General features: G+C 48.8%; 75 non-coding genes across 75 annotated transcripts; 64 read left to right on the top strand and 11 right to left on the bottom strand.

Moving 5' to 3' along the window:
• Positions 1-137: 137 nt before the first annotated feature.
• Positions 138-219, top strand: Trnas-aga (transfer RNA serine (anticodon AGA)). The gene has a single exon. It is a non-coding gene; the product is annotated as a tRNA-Ser (tRNA).
• Positions 220-316: 97 nt separating this feature from the next.
• Trnae-uuc (transfer RNA glutamic acid (anticodon UUC)) lies at positions 317-388 on the top strand. Its single transcript has one exon. It is a non-coding gene; the product is annotated as a tRNA-Glu (tRNA).
• A 76-nt stretch (positions 389-464) lies between these two features.
• On the top strand, positions 465-536 carry Trnac-gca (transfer RNA cysteine (anticodon GCA)). The gene has a single exon. It is a non-coding gene; the product is annotated as a tRNA-Cys (tRNA).
• A 74-nt stretch (positions 537-610) lies between these two features.
• Positions 611-692, top strand: Trnas-uga (transfer RNA serine (anticodon UGA)). The gene has a single exon. It is a non-coding gene; the product is annotated as a tRNA-Ser (tRNA).
• An 80-nt stretch (positions 693-772) lies between these two features.
• Positions 773-845, top strand: Trnaf-gaa (transfer RNA phenylalanine (anticodon GAA)). Its single transcript has one exon. It is a non-coding gene; the product is annotated as a tRNA-Phe (tRNA).
• A 137-nt stretch (positions 846-982) lies between these two features.
• On the bottom strand, positions 983-1,053 carry Trnag-gcc (transfer RNA glycine (anticodon GCC)). Its single transcript has one exon. It is a non-coding gene; the product is annotated as a tRNA-Gly (tRNA).
• A 247-nt stretch (positions 1,054-1,300) lies between these two features.
• Trnas-aga (transfer RNA serine (anticodon AGA)) lies at positions 1,301-1,382 on the top strand. Its single transcript has one exon. It is a non-coding gene; the product is annotated as a tRNA-Ser (tRNA).
• A 553-nt stretch (positions 1,383-1,935) lies between these two features.
• Trnaf-gaa (transfer RNA phenylalanine (anticodon GAA)) lies at positions 1,936-2,008 on the top strand. The gene has a single exon. It is a non-coding gene; the product is annotated as a tRNA-Phe (tRNA).
• Positions 2,009-2,145: 137 nt separating this feature from the next.
• Trnag-gcc (transfer RNA glycine (anticodon GCC)) lies at positions 2,146-2,216 on the bottom strand. The gene has a single exon. It is a non-coding gene; the product is annotated as a tRNA-Gly (tRNA).
• Positions 2,217-2,332: 116 nt separating this feature from the next.
• Trnat-agu (transfer RNA threonine (anticodon AGU)) lies at positions 2,333-2,405 on the top strand. The gene has a single exon. It is a non-coding gene; the product is annotated as a tRNA-Thr (tRNA).
• Positions 2,406-2,463: 58 nt separating this feature from the next.
• Trnas-aga (transfer RNA serine (anticodon AGA)) lies at positions 2,464-2,545 on the top strand. Its single transcript has one exon. It is a non-coding gene; the product is annotated as a tRNA-Ser (tRNA).
• Positions 2,546-2,642: 97 nt separating this feature from the next.
• Positions 2,643-2,714, top strand: Trnae-uuc (transfer RNA glutamic acid (anticodon UUC)). The gene has a single exon. It is a non-coding gene; the product is annotated as a tRNA-Glu (tRNA).
• Positions 2,715-2,936: 222 nt separating this feature from the next.
• Trnas-uga (transfer RNA serine (anticodon UGA)) lies at positions 2,937-3,018 on the top strand. The gene has a single exon. It is a non-coding gene; the product is annotated as a tRNA-Ser (tRNA).
• Positions 3,019-3,098: 80 nt separating this feature from the next.
• Positions 3,099-3,171, top strand: Trnaf-gaa (transfer RNA phenylalanine (anticodon GAA)). Its single transcript has one exon. It is a non-coding gene; the product is annotated as a tRNA-Phe (tRNA).
• A 324-nt stretch (positions 3,172-3,495) lies between these two features.
• Positions 3,496-3,568, top strand: Trnat-agu (transfer RNA threonine (anticodon AGU)). Its single transcript has one exon. It is a non-coding gene; the product is annotated as a tRNA-Thr (tRNA).
• A 58-nt stretch (positions 3,569-3,626) lies between these two features.
• Trnas-aga (transfer RNA serine (anticodon AGA)) lies at positions 3,627-3,708 on the top strand. Its single transcript has one exon. It is a non-coding gene; the product is annotated as a tRNA-Ser (tRNA).
• Positions 3,709-3,805: 97 nt separating this feature from the next.
• On the top strand, positions 3,806-3,877 carry Trnae-uuc (transfer RNA glutamic acid (anticodon UUC)). Its single transcript has one exon. It is a non-coding gene; the product is annotated as a tRNA-Glu (tRNA).
• A 222-nt stretch (positions 3,878-4,099) lies between these two features.
• Trnas-uga (transfer RNA serine (anticodon UGA)) lies at positions 4,100-4,181 on the top strand. Its single transcript has one exon. It is a non-coding gene; the product is annotated as a tRNA-Ser (tRNA).
• An 80-nt stretch (positions 4,182-4,261) lies between these two features.
• On the top strand, positions 4,262-4,334 carry Trnaf-gaa (transfer RNA phenylalanine (anticodon GAA)). The gene has a single exon. It is a non-coding gene; the product is annotated as a tRNA-Phe (tRNA).
• Positions 4,335-4,471: 137 nt separating this feature from the next.
• Trnag-gcc (transfer RNA glycine (anticodon GCC)) lies at positions 4,472-4,542 on the bottom strand. Its single transcript has one exon. It is a non-coding gene; the product is annotated as a tRNA-Gly (tRNA).
• Positions 4,543-4,789: 247 nt separating this feature from the next.
• Trnas-aga (transfer RNA serine (anticodon AGA)) lies at positions 4,790-4,871 on the top strand. Its single transcript has one exon. It is a non-coding gene; the product is annotated as a tRNA-Ser (tRNA).
• A 97-nt stretch (positions 4,872-4,968) lies between these two features.
• On the top strand, positions 4,969-5,040 carry Trnae-uuc (transfer RNA glutamic acid (anticodon UUC)). The gene has a single exon. It is a non-coding gene; the product is annotated as a tRNA-Glu (tRNA).
• Positions 5,041-5,116: 76 nt separating this feature from the next.
• Positions 5,117-5,188, top strand: Trnac-gca (transfer RNA cysteine (anticodon GCA)). Its single transcript has one exon. It is a non-coding gene; the product is annotated as a tRNA-Cys (tRNA).
• Positions 5,189-5,262: 74 nt separating this feature from the next.
• On the top strand, positions 5,263-5,344 carry Trnas-uga (transfer RNA serine (anticodon UGA)). Its single transcript has one exon. It is a non-coding gene; the product is annotated as a tRNA-Ser (tRNA).
• An 80-nt stretch (positions 5,345-5,424) lies between these two features.
• Trnaf-gaa (transfer RNA phenylalanine (anticodon GAA)) lies at positions 5,425-5,497 on the top strand. The gene has a single exon. It is a non-coding gene; the product is annotated as a tRNA-Phe (tRNA).
• A 137-nt stretch (positions 5,498-5,634) lies between these two features.
• On the bottom strand, positions 5,635-5,705 carry Trnag-gcc (transfer RNA glycine (anticodon GCC)). The gene has a single exon. It is a non-coding gene; the product is annotated as a tRNA-Gly (tRNA).
• A 426-nt stretch (positions 5,706-6,131) lies between these two features.
• Trnae-uuc (transfer RNA glutamic acid (anticodon UUC)) lies at positions 6,132-6,203 on the top strand. The gene has a single exon. It is a non-coding gene; the product is annotated as a tRNA-Glu (tRNA).
• Positions 6,204-6,279: 76 nt separating this feature from the next.
• Trnac-gca (transfer RNA cysteine (anticodon GCA)) lies at positions 6,280-6,351 on the top strand. Its single transcript has one exon. It is a non-coding gene; the product is annotated as a tRNA-Cys (tRNA).
• Positions 6,352-6,587: 236 nt separating this feature from the next.
• On the top strand, positions 6,588-6,660 carry Trnaf-gaa (transfer RNA phenylalanine (anticodon GAA)). Its single transcript has one exon. It is a non-coding gene; the product is annotated as a tRNA-Phe (tRNA).
• A 455-nt stretch (positions 6,661-7,115) lies between these two features.
• On the top strand, positions 7,116-7,197 carry Trnas-aga (transfer RNA serine (anticodon AGA)). Its single transcript has one exon. It is a non-coding gene; the product is annotated as a tRNA-Ser (tRNA).
• Positions 7,198-7,294: 97 nt separating this feature from the next.
• Trnae-uuc (transfer RNA glutamic acid (anticodon UUC)) lies at positions 7,295-7,366 on the top strand. Its single transcript has one exon. It is a non-coding gene; the product is annotated as a tRNA-Glu (tRNA).
• A 76-nt stretch (positions 7,367-7,442) lies between these two features.
• Trnac-gca (transfer RNA cysteine (anticodon GCA)) lies at positions 7,443-7,514 on the top strand. Its single transcript has one exon. It is a non-coding gene; the product is annotated as a tRNA-Cys (tRNA).
• A 236-nt stretch (positions 7,515-7,750) lies between these two features.
• Positions 7,751-7,823, top strand: Trnaf-gaa (transfer RNA phenylalanine (anticodon GAA)). The gene has a single exon. It is a non-coding gene; the product is annotated as a tRNA-Phe (tRNA).
• Positions 7,824-7,960: 137 nt separating this feature from the next.
• On the bottom strand, positions 7,961-8,031 carry Trnag-gcc (transfer RNA glycine (anticodon GCC)). The gene has a single exon. It is a non-coding gene; the product is annotated as a tRNA-Gly (tRNA).
• A 247-nt stretch (positions 8,032-8,278) lies between these two features.
• Trnas-aga (transfer RNA serine (anticodon AGA)) lies at positions 8,279-8,360 on the top strand. The gene has a single exon. It is a non-coding gene; the product is annotated as a tRNA-Ser (tRNA).
• A 97-nt stretch (positions 8,361-8,457) lies between these two features.
• Positions 8,458-8,529, top strand: Trnae-uuc (transfer RNA glutamic acid (anticodon UUC)). The gene has a single exon. It is a non-coding gene; the product is annotated as a tRNA-Glu (tRNA).
• Positions 8,530-8,605: 76 nt separating this feature from the next.
• Positions 8,606-8,677, top strand: Trnac-gca (transfer RNA cysteine (anticodon GCA)). Its single transcript has one exon. It is a non-coding gene; the product is annotated as a tRNA-Cys (tRNA).
• A 74-nt stretch (positions 8,678-8,751) lies between these two features.
• Trnas-uga (transfer RNA serine (anticodon UGA)) lies at positions 8,752-8,833 on the top strand. The gene has a single exon. It is a non-coding gene; the product is annotated as a tRNA-Ser (tRNA).
• Positions 8,834-8,913: 80 nt separating this feature from the next.
• Trnaf-gaa (transfer RNA phenylalanine (anticodon GAA)) lies at positions 8,914-8,986 on the top strand. Its single transcript has one exon. It is a non-coding gene; the product is annotated as a tRNA-Phe (tRNA).
• A 137-nt stretch (positions 8,987-9,123) lies between these two features.
• Trnag-gcc (transfer RNA glycine (anticodon GCC)) lies at positions 9,124-9,194 on the bottom strand. The gene has a single exon. It is a non-coding gene; the product is annotated as a tRNA-Gly (tRNA).
• A 116-nt stretch (positions 9,195-9,310) lies between these two features.
• Trnat-agu (transfer RNA threonine (anticodon AGU)) lies at positions 9,311-9,383 on the top strand. The gene has a single exon. It is a non-coding gene; the product is annotated as a tRNA-Thr (tRNA).
• A 58-nt stretch (positions 9,384-9,441) lies between these two features.
• On the top strand, positions 9,442-9,523 carry Trnas-aga (transfer RNA serine (anticodon AGA)). Its single transcript has one exon. It is a non-coding gene; the product is annotated as a tRNA-Ser (tRNA).
• A 97-nt stretch (positions 9,524-9,620) lies between these two features.
• On the top strand, positions 9,621-9,692 carry Trnae-uuc (transfer RNA glutamic acid (anticodon UUC)). Its single transcript has one exon. It is a non-coding gene; the product is annotated as a tRNA-Glu (tRNA).
• A 76-nt stretch (positions 9,693-9,768) lies between these two features.
• Trnac-gca (transfer RNA cysteine (anticodon GCA)) lies at positions 9,769-9,840 on the top strand. Its single transcript has one exon. It is a non-coding gene; the product is annotated as a tRNA-Cys (tRNA).
• A 74-nt stretch (positions 9,841-9,914) lies between these two features.
• On the top strand, positions 9,915-9,996 carry Trnas-uga (transfer RNA serine (anticodon UGA)). The gene has a single exon. It is a non-coding gene; the product is annotated as a tRNA-Ser (tRNA).
• Positions 9,997-10,076: 80 nt separating this feature from the next.
• Trnaf-gaa (transfer RNA phenylalanine (anticodon GAA)) lies at positions 10,077-10,149 on the top strand. Its single transcript has one exon. It is a non-coding gene; the product is annotated as a tRNA-Phe (tRNA).
• A 137-nt stretch (positions 10,150-10,286) lies between these two features.
• On the bottom strand, positions 10,287-10,357 carry Trnag-gcc (transfer RNA glycine (anticodon GCC)). The gene has a single exon. It is a non-coding gene; the product is annotated as a tRNA-Gly (tRNA).
• A 247-nt stretch (positions 10,358-10,604) lies between these two features.
• On the top strand, positions 10,605-10,686 carry Trnas-aga (transfer RNA serine (anticodon AGA)). The gene has a single exon. It is a non-coding gene; the product is annotated as a tRNA-Ser (tRNA).
• A 97-nt stretch (positions 10,687-10,783) lies between these two features.
• On the top strand, positions 10,784-10,855 carry Trnae-uuc (transfer RNA glutamic acid (anticodon UUC)). Its single transcript has one exon. It is a non-coding gene; the product is annotated as a tRNA-Glu (tRNA).
• A 76-nt stretch (positions 10,856-10,931) lies between these two features.
• Trnac-gca (transfer RNA cysteine (anticodon GCA)) lies at positions 10,932-11,003 on the top strand. Its single transcript has one exon. It is a non-coding gene; the product is annotated as a tRNA-Cys (tRNA).
• Positions 11,004-11,077: 74 nt separating this feature from the next.
• Positions 11,078-11,159, top strand: Trnas-uga (transfer RNA serine (anticodon UGA)). The gene has a single exon. It is a non-coding gene; the product is annotated as a tRNA-Ser (tRNA).
• Positions 11,160-11,239: 80 nt separating this feature from the next.
• On the top strand, positions 11,240-11,312 carry Trnaf-gaa (transfer RNA phenylalanine (anticodon GAA)). Its single transcript has one exon. It is a non-coding gene; the product is annotated as a tRNA-Phe (tRNA).
• Positions 11,313-11,449: 137 nt separating this feature from the next.
• On the bottom strand, positions 11,450-11,520 carry Trnag-gcc (transfer RNA glycine (anticodon GCC)). Its single transcript has one exon. It is a non-coding gene; the product is annotated as a tRNA-Gly (tRNA).
• A 116-nt stretch (positions 11,521-11,636) lies between these two features.
• Trnat-agu (transfer RNA threonine (anticodon AGU)) lies at positions 11,637-11,709 on the top strand. Its single transcript has one exon. It is a non-coding gene; the product is annotated as a tRNA-Thr (tRNA).
• A 237-nt stretch (positions 11,710-11,946) lies between these two features.
• On the top strand, positions 11,947-12,018 carry Trnae-uuc (transfer RNA glutamic acid (anticodon UUC)). The gene has a single exon. It is a non-coding gene; the product is annotated as a tRNA-Glu (tRNA).
• A 76-nt stretch (positions 12,019-12,094) lies between these two features.
• Trnac-gca (transfer RNA cysteine (anticodon GCA)) lies at positions 12,095-12,166 on the top strand. The gene has a single exon. It is a non-coding gene; the product is annotated as a tRNA-Cys (tRNA).
• A 74-nt stretch (positions 12,167-12,240) lies between these two features.
• On the top strand, positions 12,241-12,322 carry Trnas-uga (transfer RNA serine (anticodon UGA)). Its single transcript has one exon. It is a non-coding gene; the product is annotated as a tRNA-Ser (tRNA).
• Positions 12,323-12,402: 80 nt separating this feature from the next.
• Trnaf-gaa (transfer RNA phenylalanine (anticodon GAA)) lies at positions 12,403-12,475 on the top strand. Its single transcript has one exon. It is a non-coding gene; the product is annotated as a tRNA-Phe (tRNA).
• Positions 12,476-12,612: 137 nt separating this feature from the next.
• On the bottom strand, positions 12,613-12,683 carry Trnag-gcc (transfer RNA glycine (anticodon GCC)). The gene has a single exon. It is a non-coding gene; the product is annotated as a tRNA-Gly (tRNA).
• Positions 12,684-12,799: 116 nt separating this feature from the next.
• Positions 12,800-12,872, top strand: Trnat-agu (transfer RNA threonine (anticodon AGU)). The gene has a single exon. It is a non-coding gene; the product is annotated as a tRNA-Thr (tRNA).
• A 58-nt stretch (positions 12,873-12,930) lies between these two features.
• On the top strand, positions 12,931-13,012 carry Trnas-aga (transfer RNA serine (anticodon AGA)). Its single transcript has one exon. It is a non-coding gene; the product is annotated as a tRNA-Ser (tRNA).
• A 97-nt stretch (positions 13,013-13,109) lies between these two features.
• Trnae-uuc (transfer RNA glutamic acid (anticodon UUC)) lies at positions 13,110-13,181 on the top strand. The gene has a single exon. It is a non-coding gene; the product is annotated as a tRNA-Glu (tRNA).
• Positions 13,182-13,257: 76 nt separating this feature from the next.
• On the top strand, positions 13,258-13,329 carry Trnac-gca (transfer RNA cysteine (anticodon GCA)). The gene has a single exon. It is a non-coding gene; the product is annotated as a tRNA-Cys (tRNA).
• A 74-nt stretch (positions 13,330-13,403) lies between these two features.
• Positions 13,404-13,485, top strand: Trnas-uga (transfer RNA serine (anticodon UGA)). Its single transcript has one exon. It is a non-coding gene; the product is annotated as a tRNA-Ser (tRNA).
• An 80-nt stretch (positions 13,486-13,565) lies between these two features.
• Trnaf-gaa (transfer RNA phenylalanine (anticodon GAA)) lies at positions 13,566-13,638 on the top strand. Its single transcript has one exon. It is a non-coding gene; the product is annotated as a tRNA-Phe (tRNA).
• A 137-nt stretch (positions 13,639-13,775) lies between these two features.
• On the bottom strand, positions 13,776-13,846 carry Trnag-gcc (transfer RNA glycine (anticodon GCC)). The gene has a single exon. It is a non-coding gene; the product is annotated as a tRNA-Gly (tRNA).
• Positions 13,847-14,093: 247 nt separating this feature from the next.
• On the top strand, positions 14,094-14,175 carry Trnas-aga (transfer RNA serine (anticodon AGA)). Its single transcript has one exon. It is a non-coding gene; the product is annotated as a tRNA-Ser (tRNA).
• Positions 14,176-14,272: 97 nt separating this feature from the next.
• Positions 14,273-14,344, top strand: Trnae-uuc (transfer RNA glutamic acid (anticodon UUC)). The gene has a single exon. It is a non-coding gene; the product is annotated as a tRNA-Glu (tRNA).
• Positions 14,345-14,420: 76 nt separating this feature from the next.
• Positions 14,421-14,492, top strand: Trnac-gca (transfer RNA cysteine (anticodon GCA)). Its single transcript has one exon. It is a non-coding gene; the product is annotated as a tRNA-Cys (tRNA).
• Positions 14,493-14,566: 74 nt separating this feature from the next.
• On the top strand, positions 14,567-14,648 carry Trnas-uga (transfer RNA serine (anticodon UGA)). Its single transcript has one exon. It is a non-coding gene; the product is annotated as a tRNA-Ser (tRNA).
• Positions 14,649-14,728: 80 nt separating this feature from the next.
• Trnaf-gaa (transfer RNA phenylalanine (anticodon GAA)) lies at positions 14,729-14,801 on the top strand. Its single transcript has one exon. It is a non-coding gene; the product is annotated as a tRNA-Phe (tRNA).
• A 137-nt stretch (positions 14,802-14,938) lies between these two features.
• Positions 14,939-15,009, bottom strand: Trnag-gcc (transfer RNA glycine (anticodon GCC)). Its single transcript has one exon. It is a non-coding gene; the product is annotated as a tRNA-Gly (tRNA).
• A 116-nt stretch (positions 15,010-15,125) lies between these two features.
• Positions 15,126-15,198, top strand: Trnat-agu (transfer RNA threonine (anticodon AGU)). Its single transcript has one exon. It is a non-coding gene; the product is annotated as a tRNA-Thr (tRNA).
• Positions 15,199-15,256: 58 nt separating this feature from the next.
• Trnas-aga (transfer RNA serine (anticodon AGA)) lies at positions 15,257-15,338 on the top strand. Its single transcript has one exon. It is a non-coding gene; the product is annotated as a tRNA-Ser (tRNA).
• Positions 15,339-15,435: 97 nt separating this feature from the next.
• Positions 15,436-15,507, top strand: Trnae-uuc (transfer RNA glutamic acid (anticodon UUC)). Its single transcript has one exon. It is a non-coding gene; the product is annotated as a tRNA-Glu (tRNA).
• The last annotated feature ends 15 nt before the right edge of the window (positions 15,508-15,522 follow it).

Genomic DNA, 15,522 nt, shown 5'->3' on the forward strand with positions numbered 1-15,522 from the left:
CAGGCAGGCGCTGTGGCTTAGCGGTTAAAGCGCCTGTCTAGTAAACAGGAGATCCCAGGTTCAAATCCGGGCAGTGCCTTTAGCAGTAATGTTGTGCTTTCTGGTCGGCCTTGTGGCAATGGCCAGCGGTTTGTCAGGCTGCGATGGCCGAGTGGTTAAGGCGTTTGACTAGAAATCAAATGGGATCTTCCCGCGTAGGTTCGAATCCTACTCGCAGCGGACGCAAAAAGGTGTTTTTGACACGAACAGAAAGACAGAGCTAGTTCAAATTGTCAGAAAAAGCATGACATCTAAATTACTTAGTGGTGCGAATGTGTCCCGCATGGTCTAGTGGTTAGGATTTCTGGTTTTCACCCAGGCGGCCCGGGTTCGATTCCCGGTGCGGGAAGTGTACATTTTTTAAGTTAAGTTGCTCTCTCACGCCTTGATGTTATATACCCTGTGCGTGGATTCCGTCCTTGGCTGGGGATATAGCTCAGTGGTAGAGCATTCGACTGCAGATCGAGAGGTCCCTGGTTCAAACCCGGGTGTCCCCTACTAGTTGGCTTTTTGTCCTCTTCGGCACCTGAGTGGTGAGCTGGTGAATTATTCTGGTTACCCAGCAATTTCTGCTGCGATGGCCGAGTGGTTAAGGCGTTAGACTTGAAATCTAATGGGATCTTCCCGCGTAGGTTCGAACCCTACTCGCAGCGAATCTACAAACATTCTTTTTGATCTGGTCAAGTGTCTATCACAACGTACAGACCTTTGCCATGTGATAGAATTGATCATGGCCGAGATAGCTCAGTTGGGAGAGCGTCAGACTGAAGATCTGAAGGTCCCTGGTTCAATCCCGGGTCTCGGCATTTTATCACTGCCCAGCAGGGCGGTTTGAGGTGGTGAATGCAAGCAGCCGTATCACTTTTCTTCATCTATGTTTTTTTATTTATTTTCCTTCCTTTCTTTTTTACGGAGGGTATTTTCAGGTGTAGGTAAAACACGATGCATTGGCGGGGAATCGAACCCCGGTCTCCCGCGTGGCAGGCGAGAATTCTACCACTGAACCACCAATGCGTTACTACTCATTTCCAAAATTTCCGAGTGACAGTGTATCACGTCCCGGTGTGTTAGTAGCTTTAACGGCATTTCAGACGTGTGATATTGAGATTTTCAAAATCTCCCAACAGGCAGGCTCTGTGGCTTAGCGGTTAAAGCGCCTGTCTAGTAAACAGGAGATCCCCGGTTCAAATCCGGGCAGTGCCTTTAGCAGTAATGTTGTGCTTTCTGGTCGGCCTTGTGGCAATGGCCAGCGGTTTGCCAGGCTGCGATGGCCGAGTGGTTAAGGCGTTTGACTAGAAATCAAATGGGATCTTCCCGCGTAGGTTCGAATCCTACTCGCAGCGGACGCAAAAAGGTGTTTTTGACACGAACAGAAAGACAGAGCTAGTTCAAATTGTCAGAAAAAGCATGACATCTAAATTACTTAGTGGTGCGAATGTGTCCGGCATGGTCTAGTGGTTAGGATTTCTGGTTTTCACCCAGGCGGCCCGGGTTCGATTCCCGGTGCGGGAAGTGTACATTTTTTAAGTTAAGTTGCTCTCTCACGCGTTGATGTTATATACCCTGTGCGTGGATTCCGTCCTTGGCTGGGGATATAGCTCAGTGGTAGAGCATTCGACTGCAGATCGAGACGTCCCTGGTTCAAACCCGGGTGTCCCCTACTAGTTGGCTTTTTGTCCTCTTCGGCACCTGAGTGGTGAGCTGGTGAATTATTCTGGTTACCCAGCAATTTCTGCTGCGATGGCCGAGTGGTTAAGGCGTTAGACTTGAAATCTAATGGGATCTTCCCGCGTAGGTTCGAACCATACTCGCAGCGAATCTACAAACATTCTTTTTGATCTGGTCAAGTGTCTATCACAACGTACAGACCTTTGCCATGTGATAGAATTGATCATGGCCGAGATAGCTCAGTTGGGAGAGCGTCAGACTGAAGATCTGAAGGTCCCTGGTTCAATCCCGGGTCTCGGCATTTTATCACTGCCCAGCAGGGCGGTTTGAGGTGGTGAATGCAAGCAGCCGTAGCACTTTTCTTCAGCTATGTTTTTTTATTTATTTTCCTTCCTTTCTTTTTTACGGAGGGTATTTTCAGGTGTAGGTAAAACACGATGCATTGGCGGGGAATCGAACCCCGGTCTCCCGCGTGGCAGGCGAGAATTCTACCACTGAACCACCAATGCGTTACTACTCATTTCCAAAATTTCCGAGTGACAGTGTATCACGTCCCGGTGTGTTAGTAGCCTTAACGGCATTTCAGACGTGTGATATTGAGATTTTCACAATCTCCCAACAGGCAGGCGCTGTGGCTTAGCGGTTAAAGCGCCTGTCTAGTAAACAGGAGATCCCCGGTTCAAATCCGGGCAGTGCCTTTAGCAGTAATGTTGTGCTTTCTGGTCGGCCTTGTGGCAATGGCCAGCGGTTTGCCAGGCTGCGATGGCCGAGTGGTTAAGGCGTTTGACTAGAAATCAAATGGGATCTTCCCGCGTAGGTTCGAATCCTACTCGCAGCGGACGCAAAAAGGTGTTTTTGACACGAACAGAAAGACAGAGCTAGTTCAAATTGTCAGAAAAAGCATGACATCTAAATTACTTAGTGGTGCGAATGTGTCCCGCATGGTCTAGTGGTTAGGATTTCTGGTTTTCACCCAGGCGGCCCGGGTTCGATTCCCGGTGCGGGAAGTGTACATTTTTTAAGTTAAGTTGCTCTCTCACGCGTTGATGTTATATACCCTGTGCGTGGATTCCGTCCTTGGCTGGGGATATAGCTCAGTGGTAGAGCATTCGACTGCAGATCGAGAGGTCCCTGGTTCAAACACGGGTGTCCCCTACTAGTTGGCTTTTTGTCCTCTTCGGCACCTGAGTGGTGAGCTGGTGAATTATTCTGGTTACCCAGCAATTTCTGCTGCGATGGCCGAGTGGTTAAGGCGTTAGACTTGAAATCTAATGGGATCTTCCCGCGTAGGTTCGAACCCTACTCGCAGCGAATCTACAAACATTCTTTTTGATCTGGTCAAGTGTCTATCACAACGTACAGACCTTTGCCATGTGATAGAATTGATCATGGCCGAGATAGCTCAGTTGGGAGAGCGTCAGACTGAAGATCTGAAGGTCCCTGGTTCAATCCCGGGTCTCGGCATTTTATCACTGCCCAGCAGGGCGGTTTGAGGTGGTGAATGCAAGCAGCCGTAGCACTTTTCTTCAGCTATGTTTTTTTATTTATTTTCCTTCCTTTCTTTCTAACGGAGGGTATTTTCAGGTGTAGGTAAAACACGATGCATTGGCGGAGAATCGAACCCCGGTCTCCCGCGTGGCAGGCGAGAATTCTACCACTGAACAACCAATGCGTTACTACTCATTTCCAAAATTTCCGAGTGACAGTGTATCACGTCCCGGTGTGTTAGTAGCCTTAACGGCATTTCAGACGTGTGATATTGAGATTTTCAAAATCTCCCAACAGGCAGGCGCTGTGGCTTAGCGGTTAAAGCGCCTGTCTAGTAAACAGGAGATCCCCGGTTCAAATCCGGGCAGTGCCTTTAGCAGTAATGTTGTGCTTTCTGGTCGGCCTTGTGGCAATGGCCAGCGGTTTGTCAGGCTGCGATGGCCGAGTGGTTAAGGCGTTTGACTAGAAATCAAATGGGATCTTCCCGCGTAGGTTCGAATCCTACTCGCAGCGGACGCAAAAAGGTGTTTTTGACACGAACAGAAAGACAGAGCTAGTTCAAATTGTCAGAAAAAGCATGACATCTAAATTACTTAGTGGTGCGAATGTGTCCCGCATGGTCTAGTGGTTAGGATTTCTGGTTTTCACCCAGGCGGCCCGGGTTCGATTCCCGGTGCGGGAAGTGTACATTTTTTAAGTTAAGTTGCTCTCTCACGCGTTGATGTTATATACCCTGTGCGTGGATTCCGTCCTTGGCTGGGGATATAGCTCAGTGGTAGAGCATTCGACTGCAGATCGAGAGGTCCCTGGTTCAAACCCGGGTGTGCCCTACTAGTTGGCTTTTTGTCCTCTTCGGCACCTGAGTGGTGAGCTGGTGAATTATTCTGGTTACCCAGCAATTTCTGCTGCGATGGCCGAGTGGTTAAGGCGTTAGACTTGAAATCTAATGGGATCTTCCCGCGTAGGTTCGAACCCTACTCGCAGCGAATCTACAAACATTCTTTTTGATCTGGTCAAGTGTCTATCACAACGTACAGACCTTTGCCATGTGATAGAATTGATCATGGCCGAGATAGCTCAGTTGGGAGAGCGTCAGACTGAAGATCTGAAGGTCCCTGGTTCAATCCCGGGTCTCGGCATTTTATCACTGCCCAGCAGGGCGGTTTGAGGTGGTGAATGCAAGCAGCCGTAGCACTTTTCTTCAGCTATGTTTTTTTATTTATTTTCCTTCCTTTCTTTTTTACGGAGGGTATTTTCAGGTGTAGGTAAAACACGATGCATTGGCGGGGAATCGAACCCCGGTCTCCCGCGTGGCAGGCGAGAATTCTACCACTGAACCACCAATGCGTTACTACTCATTTCCAAAATTTCCGAGTGACAGTGTATCACGTCCCGGTGTGTTAGTAGCCTTAACGGCATTTCAGACGTGTGATATTGAGATTTTCAAAATCTCCCAACAGGCAGGCGCTGTGGCTTAGCGGTTAAAGCGCCTGTCTAGTAAACAGGAGATCCCTGGTTCAAATCCGGGCAGTGCCTTTAGCAGTAATGTTGTGCTTTCTGGTCGGCCTTGTGGCAATGGCCAGCGGTTTGTCAGGCTGCGATGGCCGAGTGGTTAAGGCGTTTGACTAGAAATCAAATGGGATCTTCCCGCGTAGGTTCGAATCCTACTCGCAGCGGACGCAAAAAGGTGTTTTTGACACGAACAGAAAGACAGAGCTAGTTCAAATTGTCAGAAAAAGCATGACATCTAAATTACTTAGTGGTGCGAATGTGTCCCGCATGGTCTAGTGGTTAGGATTTCTGGTTTTCACCCAGGCGGCCCGGGTTCGATTCCCGGTGCGGGAAGTGTACATTTTTTAAGTTAAGTTGCTCTCTCACGCGTTGATGTTATATACCCTGTGCGTGGATTCCGTCCTTGGCTGGGGATATAGCTCAGTGGTAGAGCATTCGACTGCAGATCGAGAGGTCCCTGGTTCAAACCCGGGTGTCCCCTACTAGTTGGCTTTTTGTCCTCTTCGGCACCTGAGTGGTGAGCTGGTGAATTATTCTGGTTACCCAGCAATTTCTGCTGCGATGGCCGAGTGGTTAAGGCGTTAGACTTGAAATCTAATGGGATCTTCCCGCGTAGGTTCGAACCCTACTCGCAGCGAATCTACAAACATTCTTTTTGATCTGGTCAAGTGTCTATCACAACGTACAGACCTTTGCCATGTGATAGAATTGATCATGGCCGAGATAGCTCAGTTGGGAGAGCGTCAGACTGAAGATCTGAAGGTCCCTGGTTCAATCCCAGGTCTCGGCATTTTATCACTGCCCAGCAGGGCGGTTTGAGGTGGTGAATGCAAGCAGCCGTAGCACTTTTCTTCAGCTATGTTTTTTTATTTATTTTCCTTCCTTTCTTTTTTACGGAGGGTATTTTCAGGTGTAGGTAAAACACGATGCATTGGCGGGGAATCGAACCCCGGTCTCCCGCGTGGCAGGCGAGAATTCTACCACTGAACCACCAATGCGTTACTACTCATTTCCAAAATTTCCGAGTGACAGTGTATCACGTCCCGGTGTGTTAGTAGCCTTAACGGCATTTCAGACGTGTGATATTGAGATTTTCAAAATCTCCCAACAGGCAGGCACTGTGGCTTAGCGGTTAAAGCGCCTGTCTAGTAAACAGGAGATCCCCGGTTCAAATCCGGGCAGTTCCTTTAGCAGTAATGTTGTGCTTTCTGGTCGGCCTTGTGGCAATGGCCAGCGGTTTGTTAGGCTGCCATGGCCGAGTGGTTAAGGCGTTTGACTAGAAATCAAATGGGATCTTCCCGCGTAGGTTCGAATCCTACTCGCAGCGGACGCAAAAAGGTGTTTTTGACACGAACAGAAAGACAGAGCTAGTTCAAATTGTCAGAAAAAGCATGACATCTAAATTACTTAGTGGTGCGAATGTGTCCCGCATGGTCTAGTGGTTAGGATTTCTGGTTTTCACCCAGGCGGCCCGGGTTCGATTCCCGGTGCGGGAAGTGTACATTTTTTAAGTTAAGTTGCTCTCTCACGCGTTGATGTTATATACCCTGTGCGTGGATTCCGTCCTTGTCTGGGGATATAGCTCAGTGGTAGAGCATTCGACTGCAGATCGAGAGGTCCCTGGTTCAAACCCGGGTGTCCCCTACTAGTTGGCTTTTTGTCCTCTTCGGCACCTGAGTGGTGAGCTGGTGAATTATTCTGGTTACCCAGCAATTTCTGCTGCGATGGCCGAGTGGTTAAGGCGTTAGACTTGAAATCTAATGGGATCTTCCCGCGTAGGTTTGAACCCTACTCGCAGCGAATCTACAAACATTCTTTTTGATCTGGTCAAGTGTCTATCACAACGTACAGACCTTTGCCATGTGATAGAATTGATCATGGCCGAGATAGCTCAGTTGGGAGAGCGTCAGACTGAAGATCTGAAGGTCCCTGGTTCAATCCCGGGTCTCGGCATTTTATCACTGCCCAGCAGGGCGGTTTGAGGTGGTGAATGCAAGCAGCCGTAGCACTTTTCTTCAGCTATGTTTTTTTATTTATTTTCCTTCCTTTCTTTTTTACGGAGGGTATTTTCAGGTGTAGGTAAAACACGATGCATTGGCGGGGAATCGAACCCCGGTCTCCCGCGTGGCAGGCGAGAATTCTACCACTGAACCGCCAATGCGTTTCTACTCATTTCCAAAATTTCCGAGTGACAGTGTATCACGTCCCGGTGTGTTAGTAGCCTTAACGGCATTTCAGACGTGTGATATTGAGATTTTCAAAATCTCCCAACAGGCAGGCGCTGTGGCTTAGCGGTTAAAGCGCCTGTCTAGTAAACAGGAGATCCCCGGTTCAAATCCGGCCAGTGCCTTTAGCAGTAATGTTGTGCTTTCTGGTCGGCCTTGTGGCAATGGCCAGCGGTTTGTCAGGCTGCGATGGCCGAGTGGTTAAGGCGTTTGACTAGAAATCAAATGGGATCTTCCCGCGTAGGTTCGAATCCTACTCGCAGCGGACGCAAAAAGGTGTTTTTGACACGAACAGAAAGACAGAGCTAGTTCAAATTGTCAGAAAAAGCATGACATCTAAATTACTTAGTGGTGCGAATGTGTCCCGCATGGTCTAGTGGTTAGGATTTCTGGTTTTCACCCAGGCGGCCCGGGTTCGATTCCCGGTGCGGGAAGTGTACATTTTTTAAGTTAAGTTGCTCTCTCACGCGTTGATGTTATATACCCTGTGCGTGGATTCCGTCCTTGGCTGGGGATATAGCTCAGTGGTAGAGCATTCGACTGCAGATCGAGAGGTCCCTGGTTCAAACCCGGGTGTCCCCTACTAGTTGGCTTTTTGTCCTCTTCGGCACCTGAGTGGTGAGCTGGTGAATTATTCTGGTTACCCAGCAATTTCTGCTGCGATGGCCGAGTGGTTAAGGCGTTAGACTTGAAATCTAATGGGATCTTCCCGCGTAGGTTCGAACCTCACTCGCAGCGAATCTACAAACATTCTTTTTGATCTGGTCAAGTGTCTATCACAACGTACAGACCTTTGCCATGTGATAGAATTGATCATGGCCGAGATAGCTCAGTTGGGAGAGCGTCAGACTGAAGATCTGAAGGTCCCTGGTTCAATCCCGGGTCTCGGCATTTTATCACTGCCCAGCAGGGCGGTTTGAGGTGGTGAATGCAAGCAGCCGTAGCACTTTTCTTCAGCTATGTTTTTTTATTTATTTTCCTTCCTTTCTTTTTTACGGAGGGTGTTTTCAGGTGTAGGTAAAACACGATGCATTGGCGGGGAATCGAACCCCGGTCTCCCGCGTGGCAGGCGAGAATTCTACCACTGAACCACCAATGCGTTACTACTCATTTCCAAAATTTCCGAGTGACAGTGTATCACGTCCCGGTGTGTTAGTAGCCTTAACGGCATTTCAGACGTGTGATATTGAGATTTTCAAAATCTCCCAACAGGCAGGCGCTGTGGCTTAGCGGTTAAAGCGCCTGTCTAGTAAACAGGAGATCCCAGGTTCAAATCCGGGCAGTGCCTTTAGCAGTAATGTTGTGCTTTCTGGTCGGCCTTGTGGCAATGGCCAGCGGTTTGTCAGGCTGCGATGGCCGAGTGGTTAAGGCGTTTGACTAGAAATCAAATGGGATCTTCCCGCGTAGGTTCGAATCCTACTCGCAGCGGACGCAAAAAGGTGTTTTTGACACGAACAGAAAGACAGAGCTAGTTCAAATTGTCAGAAAAAGCATGACATCTAAATTACTTAGTGGTGCGAATGTGTCCCGCATGGTCTAGTGGTTAGGATTTCTGGTTTTCACCCAGGCGGCCCGGGTTCGATTCCCGGTGCGGGAAGTGTACATTTTTTAAGTTAAGTTGCTCTCTCACGCGTTGATGTTATATACCCTGTGCGTGGATTCCGTCCTTGGCTGGGGATATAGCTCAGTGGTAGAGCATTCGACTGCAGATCGAGAGGTCCCTGGTTCAAACCCGGGTGTCCCCTACTAGTTGGCTTTTTGTCCTCTTCGGCACCTGAGTGGTGAGCTGGTGAATTATTCTGGTTACCCAGCAATTTCTGCTGCGATGGCCGAGTGGTTAAGGCGTTAGACTTGAAATCTAATGGGATCTTCCCGCGTAGGTTCGAACCCTACTCGCAGCGAATCTACAAACATTCTTTTTGATCTGGTCAAGTGTCTATCACAACGTACAGACCTTTGCCATGTGATAGAATTGATCATGGCCGAGATAGCTCAGTTGGGAGAGCGTCAGACTGAAGATCTGAAGGTCCCTGGTTCAATCCCGGGTCTCGGCATTTTATCACTGCCCAGCAGGGCGGTTTGAGGTGGTGAATGCAAGCAGCCGTAGCACTTTTCTTCAGCTATGTTTTTTTATTTATTTTCCTTCCTTTCTTTTTTACGGAGGGTGTTTTCAGGTGTAGGTAAAACACGATGCATTGGCGGGGAATCGAACCCCGGTCTCCCGCGTGGCAGGCGAGAATTCTACCACTGAACCACCAATGCGTTACTACTCATTTCCAAAATTTCCGAGTGACAGTGTATCACGTCCCGGTGTGTTAGTAGCCTTAACGGCATTTCAGACGTGTGATATTGAGATTTTCAAAATCTCCCAACAGGCAGGCGCTGTGGCTTAGCGGTTAAAGCGCCTGTCTAGTAAACAGGAGATCCCCGGTTCAAATCCGGGCAGTGCCTTTAGCAGTAATGTTGTGCTTTCTGGTCGGCCTTGTGGCAATGGCCAGCGGTTTGTCAGGCTGCGATGGCCGAGTGGTTAAGGCGTTTGACTAGAAATCAAATGGGATCTTCCCGCGTAGGTTCGAATCCTACTCGCAGCGGACGCAAAAAGGTGTTTTTGACACGAACAGAAAGACAGAGCTAGTTCAAATTGTCAGAAAAAGCATGACATCTAAATTACTTAGTGGTGCGAATGTGTCCCGCATGGTCTAGTGGTTAGGATTTCTGGTTTTCACCCAGGCGGCCCGGGTTCGATTCCCGGTGCGGGAAGTGTACATTTTTTAAGTTAAGTTGCTCTCTCACGCGTTGATGTTATATACCCTGTGCGTGGATTCCGTCCTTGGCTGGGGATATAGCTCAGTGGTAGAGCATTCGACTGCAGATCGAGAGGTCCCTGGTTCAAACCCGGGTGTCCCCTACTAGTTGGCTTTTTGTCCTCTTCGGCACCTGAGTGGTGAGCTGGTGAATTATTCTGGTTACCCAGCAATTTCTGCTGCGATGGCCGAGTGGTTAAGGCGTTAGACTTGAAATCTAATGGGATCTTCCCGCGTAGGTTCGAACCCTACTCGCAGCGAATCTACAAACATTCTTTTTGATCTGGTCAAGTGTCTATCACAACGTACAGACCTTTGCCATGTGATAGAATTGATCATGGCCGAGATAGCTCAGTTGGGAGAGCGTCAGACTGAAGATCTGAAGGTCCCTGGTTCAATCCCGGGTCTCGGCATTTTATCACTGCCCAGCAGGGCGGTTTGAGGTGGTGAATGCAAGCAGCCGTAGCACTTTTCTTCAGCTATGTTTTTTTATTTATTTTCCTTCCTTTCTTTTTTACGGAGGGTGTTTTCAGGTGTAGGTAAAACACGATGCATTGGCGGGGAATCGAACCCCGGTCTCCCGCGTGGCAGGCGAGAATTCTACCACTGAACCACCAATGCGTTACTACTCATTTCCAAAATTTCCGAGTGACAGTGTATCACGTCCCGGTGTGTTAGTAGCCTTAACGGCATTTCAGACGTGTGATATTGAGATTTTCAAAATCTCCCAACAGGCAGGCGCTGTGGCTTAGCGGTTAAAGCGCCTGTCTAGTAAACAGGAGATCCCAGGTTCAAATCCGGGCAGTGCCTTTAGCAGTAATGTTGTGCTTTCTGGTCGGCCTTGTGGCAATGGCCAGCGGTTTGTCAGGCTGCGATGGCCGAGTGGTTAAGGCGTTTGACTAGAAATCAAATGGGATCTTCCCGCGTAGGTTCGAATCCTACTCGCAGCGGACGCAAAAAGGTGTTTTTGACACGAACAGAAAGACAGAGCTAGTTCAAATTGTCAGAAAAAGCATGACATCTAAATTACTTAGTGGTGCGAATGTGTCCCGCATGGTCTAGTGGTTAGGATTTCTGGTTTTCACCCAGGCGGCCCGGGTTCGATTCCCGGTGCGGGAAGTGTACATTTTTTAAGTTAAGTTGCTCTCTCACGCGTTGATGTTATATACCCTGTGCGTGGATTCCGTCCTTGGCTGGGGATATAGCTCAGTGGTAGAGCATTCGACTGCAGATCGAGAGGTCCCTGGTTCAAACCCGGGTGTCCCCTACTAGTTGGCTTTTTGTCCTCTTCGGCACCTGAGTGGTGAGCTGGTGAATTATTCTGGTTACCCAGCAATTTCTGCTGCGATGGCCGAGTGGTTAAGGCGTTAGACTTGAAATCTAATGGGATCTTCCCGCGTAGGTTCGAACCCTACTCGCAGCGAATCTACAAACATTCTTTTTGATCTGGTCAAGTGTCTATCACAACGTACAGACCTTTGCCATGTGATAGAAATGATCATGGCCGAGATAGCTCAGTTGGGAGAGCGTCAGACTGAAGATCTGAAGGTCCCTGGTTCAATCCCGGGTCTCGGCATTTTATCACTGCCCAGCAGGGCGGTTTGAGGTGGTGAATGCAAGCAGCCGTAGCACTTTTCTTCAGCTATGTTTTTTTATTTATTTTCCTTCCTTTCTTTTTTACGGAGGGTATTTTCAGGTGTAGGTAAAACACGATGCATTGGCGGGGAATCGAACCCCGGTCTCCCGCGTGGCAGGCGAGAATTCTACCACTGAACCACCAATGCGTTACTACTCATTTCCAAAATTTCCGAGTGACAGTGTATCACGTCCCGGTGTGTTAGTAGCCTTAACGGCATTTCAGACGTGTGATATTGAGATTTTCAAAATCTCCCAACAGGCAGGCGCTGTGGCTTAGCGGTTAAAGCGCCTGTCTAGTAAACAGGAGATCCCCGGTTCAAATCCGGGCAGTGCCTTTAGCAGTAATGTTGTGCTTTCTGGTCGGCCTTGTGGCAATGGCCAGCGGTTTGTCAGGCTGCGATGGCCGAGTGGCTAAGGCGTTTGACTAGAAATCAAATGGGATCTTCCCGCGTAGGTTCGAATCCTACTCGCAGCGGACGCAAAAAGGTGTTTTTGACACGAACAGAAAGACAGAGCTAGTTCAAATTGTCAGAAAAAGCATGACATCTAAATTACTTAGTGGTGCGAATGTGTCCCGCATGGTCTAGTGGTTAGGATTTCTGGTTTTCACCCAGGCGGCCCGGGTTCGATTCCCGGTGCGGGAAGTGTACATTTTTTAAGTTAAGTTGCTCTCTCACGCGTTGATGTTATATACCCTGTGCGTGGATTCCGTCCTTGGCTGGGGATATAGCTCAGTGGTAGAGCATTCGACTGCAGATCGAGAGGTCCCTGGTTCAAACCCGGGTGTCCCCTACTAGTTGGCTTTTTGTCCTCTTCGGCACCTGAGTGGTGAGCTGGTGAATTATTCTGGTTACCCAGCAATTTCTGCTGCGATGGCCGAGTGGTTAAGGCGTTAGACTTGAAATCTAATGGGATCTTCCCGCGTAGGTTCGAACCCTACTCGCAGCGAATCTACAAACATTCTTTTTGATCTGGTCAAGTGTCTATCACAACGTACAGACCTTTGCCATGTGATAGAATTGATCATGGCCGAGATAGCTCAGTTGGGAGAGCGTCAGACTGAAGATCTGAAGGTCCCTGGTTCAATCCCGGGTCTCGGCATTTTATCACTGCCCAGCAGGGCGGTTTGAGGTGGTGAATGCAAGCAGCCGTAGCACTTTTCTTCAGCTATGTTTTTTTATTTATTTTCCTTCCTTTCTTTTTTACGGAGGGTATTTTCAGGTGTAGGTAAAACACGATGCATTGGCGGGGAATCGAACCCCGGTCTCCCGCGTGGCAGGCGAGAATTCTACCACTGAACCACCAATGCGTTACTACTCATTTCCAAAATTTCCGAGTGACAGTGTATCACGTCCCGGTGTGTTAGTAGCCTTAACGGCATTTCAGACGTGTGATATTGAGATTTTCAAAATCTCCCAACAGGCAGGCGCTGTGGCTTAGCGGTTAAAGCGCCTGTCTAGTAAACAGGAGATCCCCGGTTCAAATCCGGGCAGTGCCTTTAGCAGTAATGTTGTGCTTTCTGGTCGGCCTTGTGGCAATGGCCAGCGGTTTGTCAGGCTGCGATGGCCGAGTGGTTAAGGCGTTTGACTAGAAATCAAATGGGATCTTCCCGCGTAGGTTCGAATCCTACTCGCAGCGGATGCAAAAAGGTGTTTTTGACACGAACAGAAAGACAGAGCTAGTTCAAATTGTCAGAAAAAGCATGACATCTAAATTACTTAGTGGTGCGAATGTGTCCCGCATGGTCTAGTGGTTAGGATTTCTGGTTTTCACCCAGGCGGCCCGGGTTCGATTCCCGGTGCGGGAAGTGTACATTTTTTAATTTAAGTTGCTCTCTCACGCGTTGATGTTATATACCCTGTGCGTGGATTCCGTCCTTGGCTGGGGATATAGCTCAGTGGTAGAGCATTCGACTGCAGATCGAGAGGTCCCTGGTTCAAACCCGGGTGTCCCCTACTAGTTGGCTTTTTGTCCTCTTCGGCACCTGAGTGGTGAGCTGGTGAATTATTCTGGTTACCCAGCAATTTCTGCTGCGATGGCCGAGTGGTTAAGGCGTTAGACTTGAAATCTAATGGGATCTTCCCGCGTAGGTTCGAACCCTACTCGCAGCGAATCTACAAACATTCTTTTTGATCTGGTCAAGTGTCTATCACAACGTACAGACCTTTGCCATGTGATAGAATTGATCATGGCCGAGATAGCTCAGTTGGGAGAGCGTCAGACTGAAGATCTGAAGGTCCCTGGTTCAATCCCGGGTCTCGGCATTTTATCACTGCCCAGCAGGGCGGTTTGAGGTGGTGAATGCAAGCAGCCGTAGCACTTTTCTTCAGCTATGTTTTTTTATTTATTTTCCTTCCTTTCTTTTTTACGGAGGGTATTTTCAGGTGTAGGTAAAACACGATGCATTGGCGGGGAATCGAACCCCGGTCTCCCGCGTGGCAGGCGAGAATTCTACCACTGAACCACCAATGCGTTACTACTCATTTCCAAAATTTCCGAGTGACAGTGTATCACGTCCCGGTGTGTTAGTAGCCTTAACGGCATTTCAGACGTGTGATATTGAGATTTTCAAAATCTCCCAACAGGCAGGCGCTGTGGCTTAGCGGTTAAAGCTCCTGTCTAGTAAACAGGAGATCCCCGGTTCAAATCCGGGCAGTGCCTTTAGCAGTAATGTTGTGCTTTCTGGTCGGCCTTGTGGCAATGGCCAGCGGTTTGTCAGGCTGCGATGGCCGAGTGGTTAAGGCGTTTGACTAGAAATCAAATGGGATCTTCCCGCGTAGGTTCGAATCCTACTCGCAGCGGACGCAAAAAGGTGTTTTTGACACGAACAGAAAGACAGAGCTAGTTCAAATTGTCAGAAAAAGCATGACATCTAAATTACTTAGTGGTGCGAATGTGTCCCGCATGGTCTAGTGGTTAGGATTTCTGGTTTTCACCCAGGCGGCCCGGGTTCGATTCCCGGTGCGGGAAGTGTACATTTTTTAAGTTAAGTTGCTCTCTCACGCGTTGATGTTATATACCCTGTGCGTGGATTCCGTCCTTGGCTGGGGATATAGCTCAGTGGTAGAGCATTCGACTGCAGATCGAGAGGTCCCTGGTTCAAACCCGGGTGTCCCCTACTAGTTGGCTTTTTGTCCTCTTCGGCACCTGAGTGGTGAGCTGGTGAATTATTCTGGTTACCCAGCAATTTCTGCTGCGATGGCCGAGTGGTTAAGGCGTTAGACTTGAAATCTAATGGGATCTTCCCGCGTAGGTTCGAACCCTACTCGCAGCGAATCTACAAACATTCTTTTTGATCTGGTCAAGTGTCTATCACAACGTACAGACCTTTGCCATGTGATAGAATTGATCATGGCCGAGATAGCTCAGTTGGGAGAGCGTCAGACTGAAGATCTGAAGGTCCCTGGTTCAATCCCGGGTCTCGGCATTTTATCACTGCCCAGCAGGGCGGTTTGAGGTGGTGAATGCAAGCAGCCGTAGCACTTTTCTTCAGCTATGTTTTTTTATTTATTTTCCTTCCTTTCTTTTTTACGGAGGGTATTTTCAGGTGTAGGTAAAACACGATGCATTGGCGGGGAATCGAACCCCGGTCTCCCGCGTGGCAGGCGAGAATTCTACCACTGAACCACCAATGCGTTACTACTCATTTCCAAAATTTCCGAGTGACAGTGTATCACGTCCCGGGGTGTTAGTAGCCTTAACGGCATTTCAGACGTGTGATATTGAGATTTTCAAAATCTCCCAACAGGCAGGCGCTGTGGCTTAGCGGTTAAAGCGCCTGTCTAGTAAACAGGAGATCCCCGGTTCAAATCCGGGCAGTGCCTTTAGCAGTAATGTTGTGCTTTCTGGTCGGCCTTGTGGCAATGGCCAGCGGTTTGTCAGGCTGCGATGGCCGAGTGGTTAAGGCGTTTGACTAGAAATCAAATGGGATCTTCCCGCGTAGGTTCGAATCCTACTCGCAGCGGACGCAAAAAGGTGTTTTTGACACGAACAGAAAGACAGAGCTAGTTCAAATTGTCAGAAAAAGCATGACATCTAAATTACTTAGTGGTGCGAATGTGTCCCGCATGGTCTAGTGGTTAGGATTTCTGGTTTTCACCCAGGCGGCCCGGGTTCGATTCCCGGTGCGGGAAGTGTACATTTTTTAA

This window comes from Hydractinia symbiolongicarpus, chromosome 2, assembly GCF_029227915.1.
Source record: "Hydractinia symbiolongicarpus strain clone_291-10 chromosome 2, HSymV2.1, whole genome shotgun sequence".
Classification (NCBI taxonomy): domain Eukaryota; kingdom Metazoa; phylum Cnidaria; class Hydrozoa; order Anthoathecata; family Hydractiniidae; genus Hydractinia; species Hydractinia symbiolongicarpus.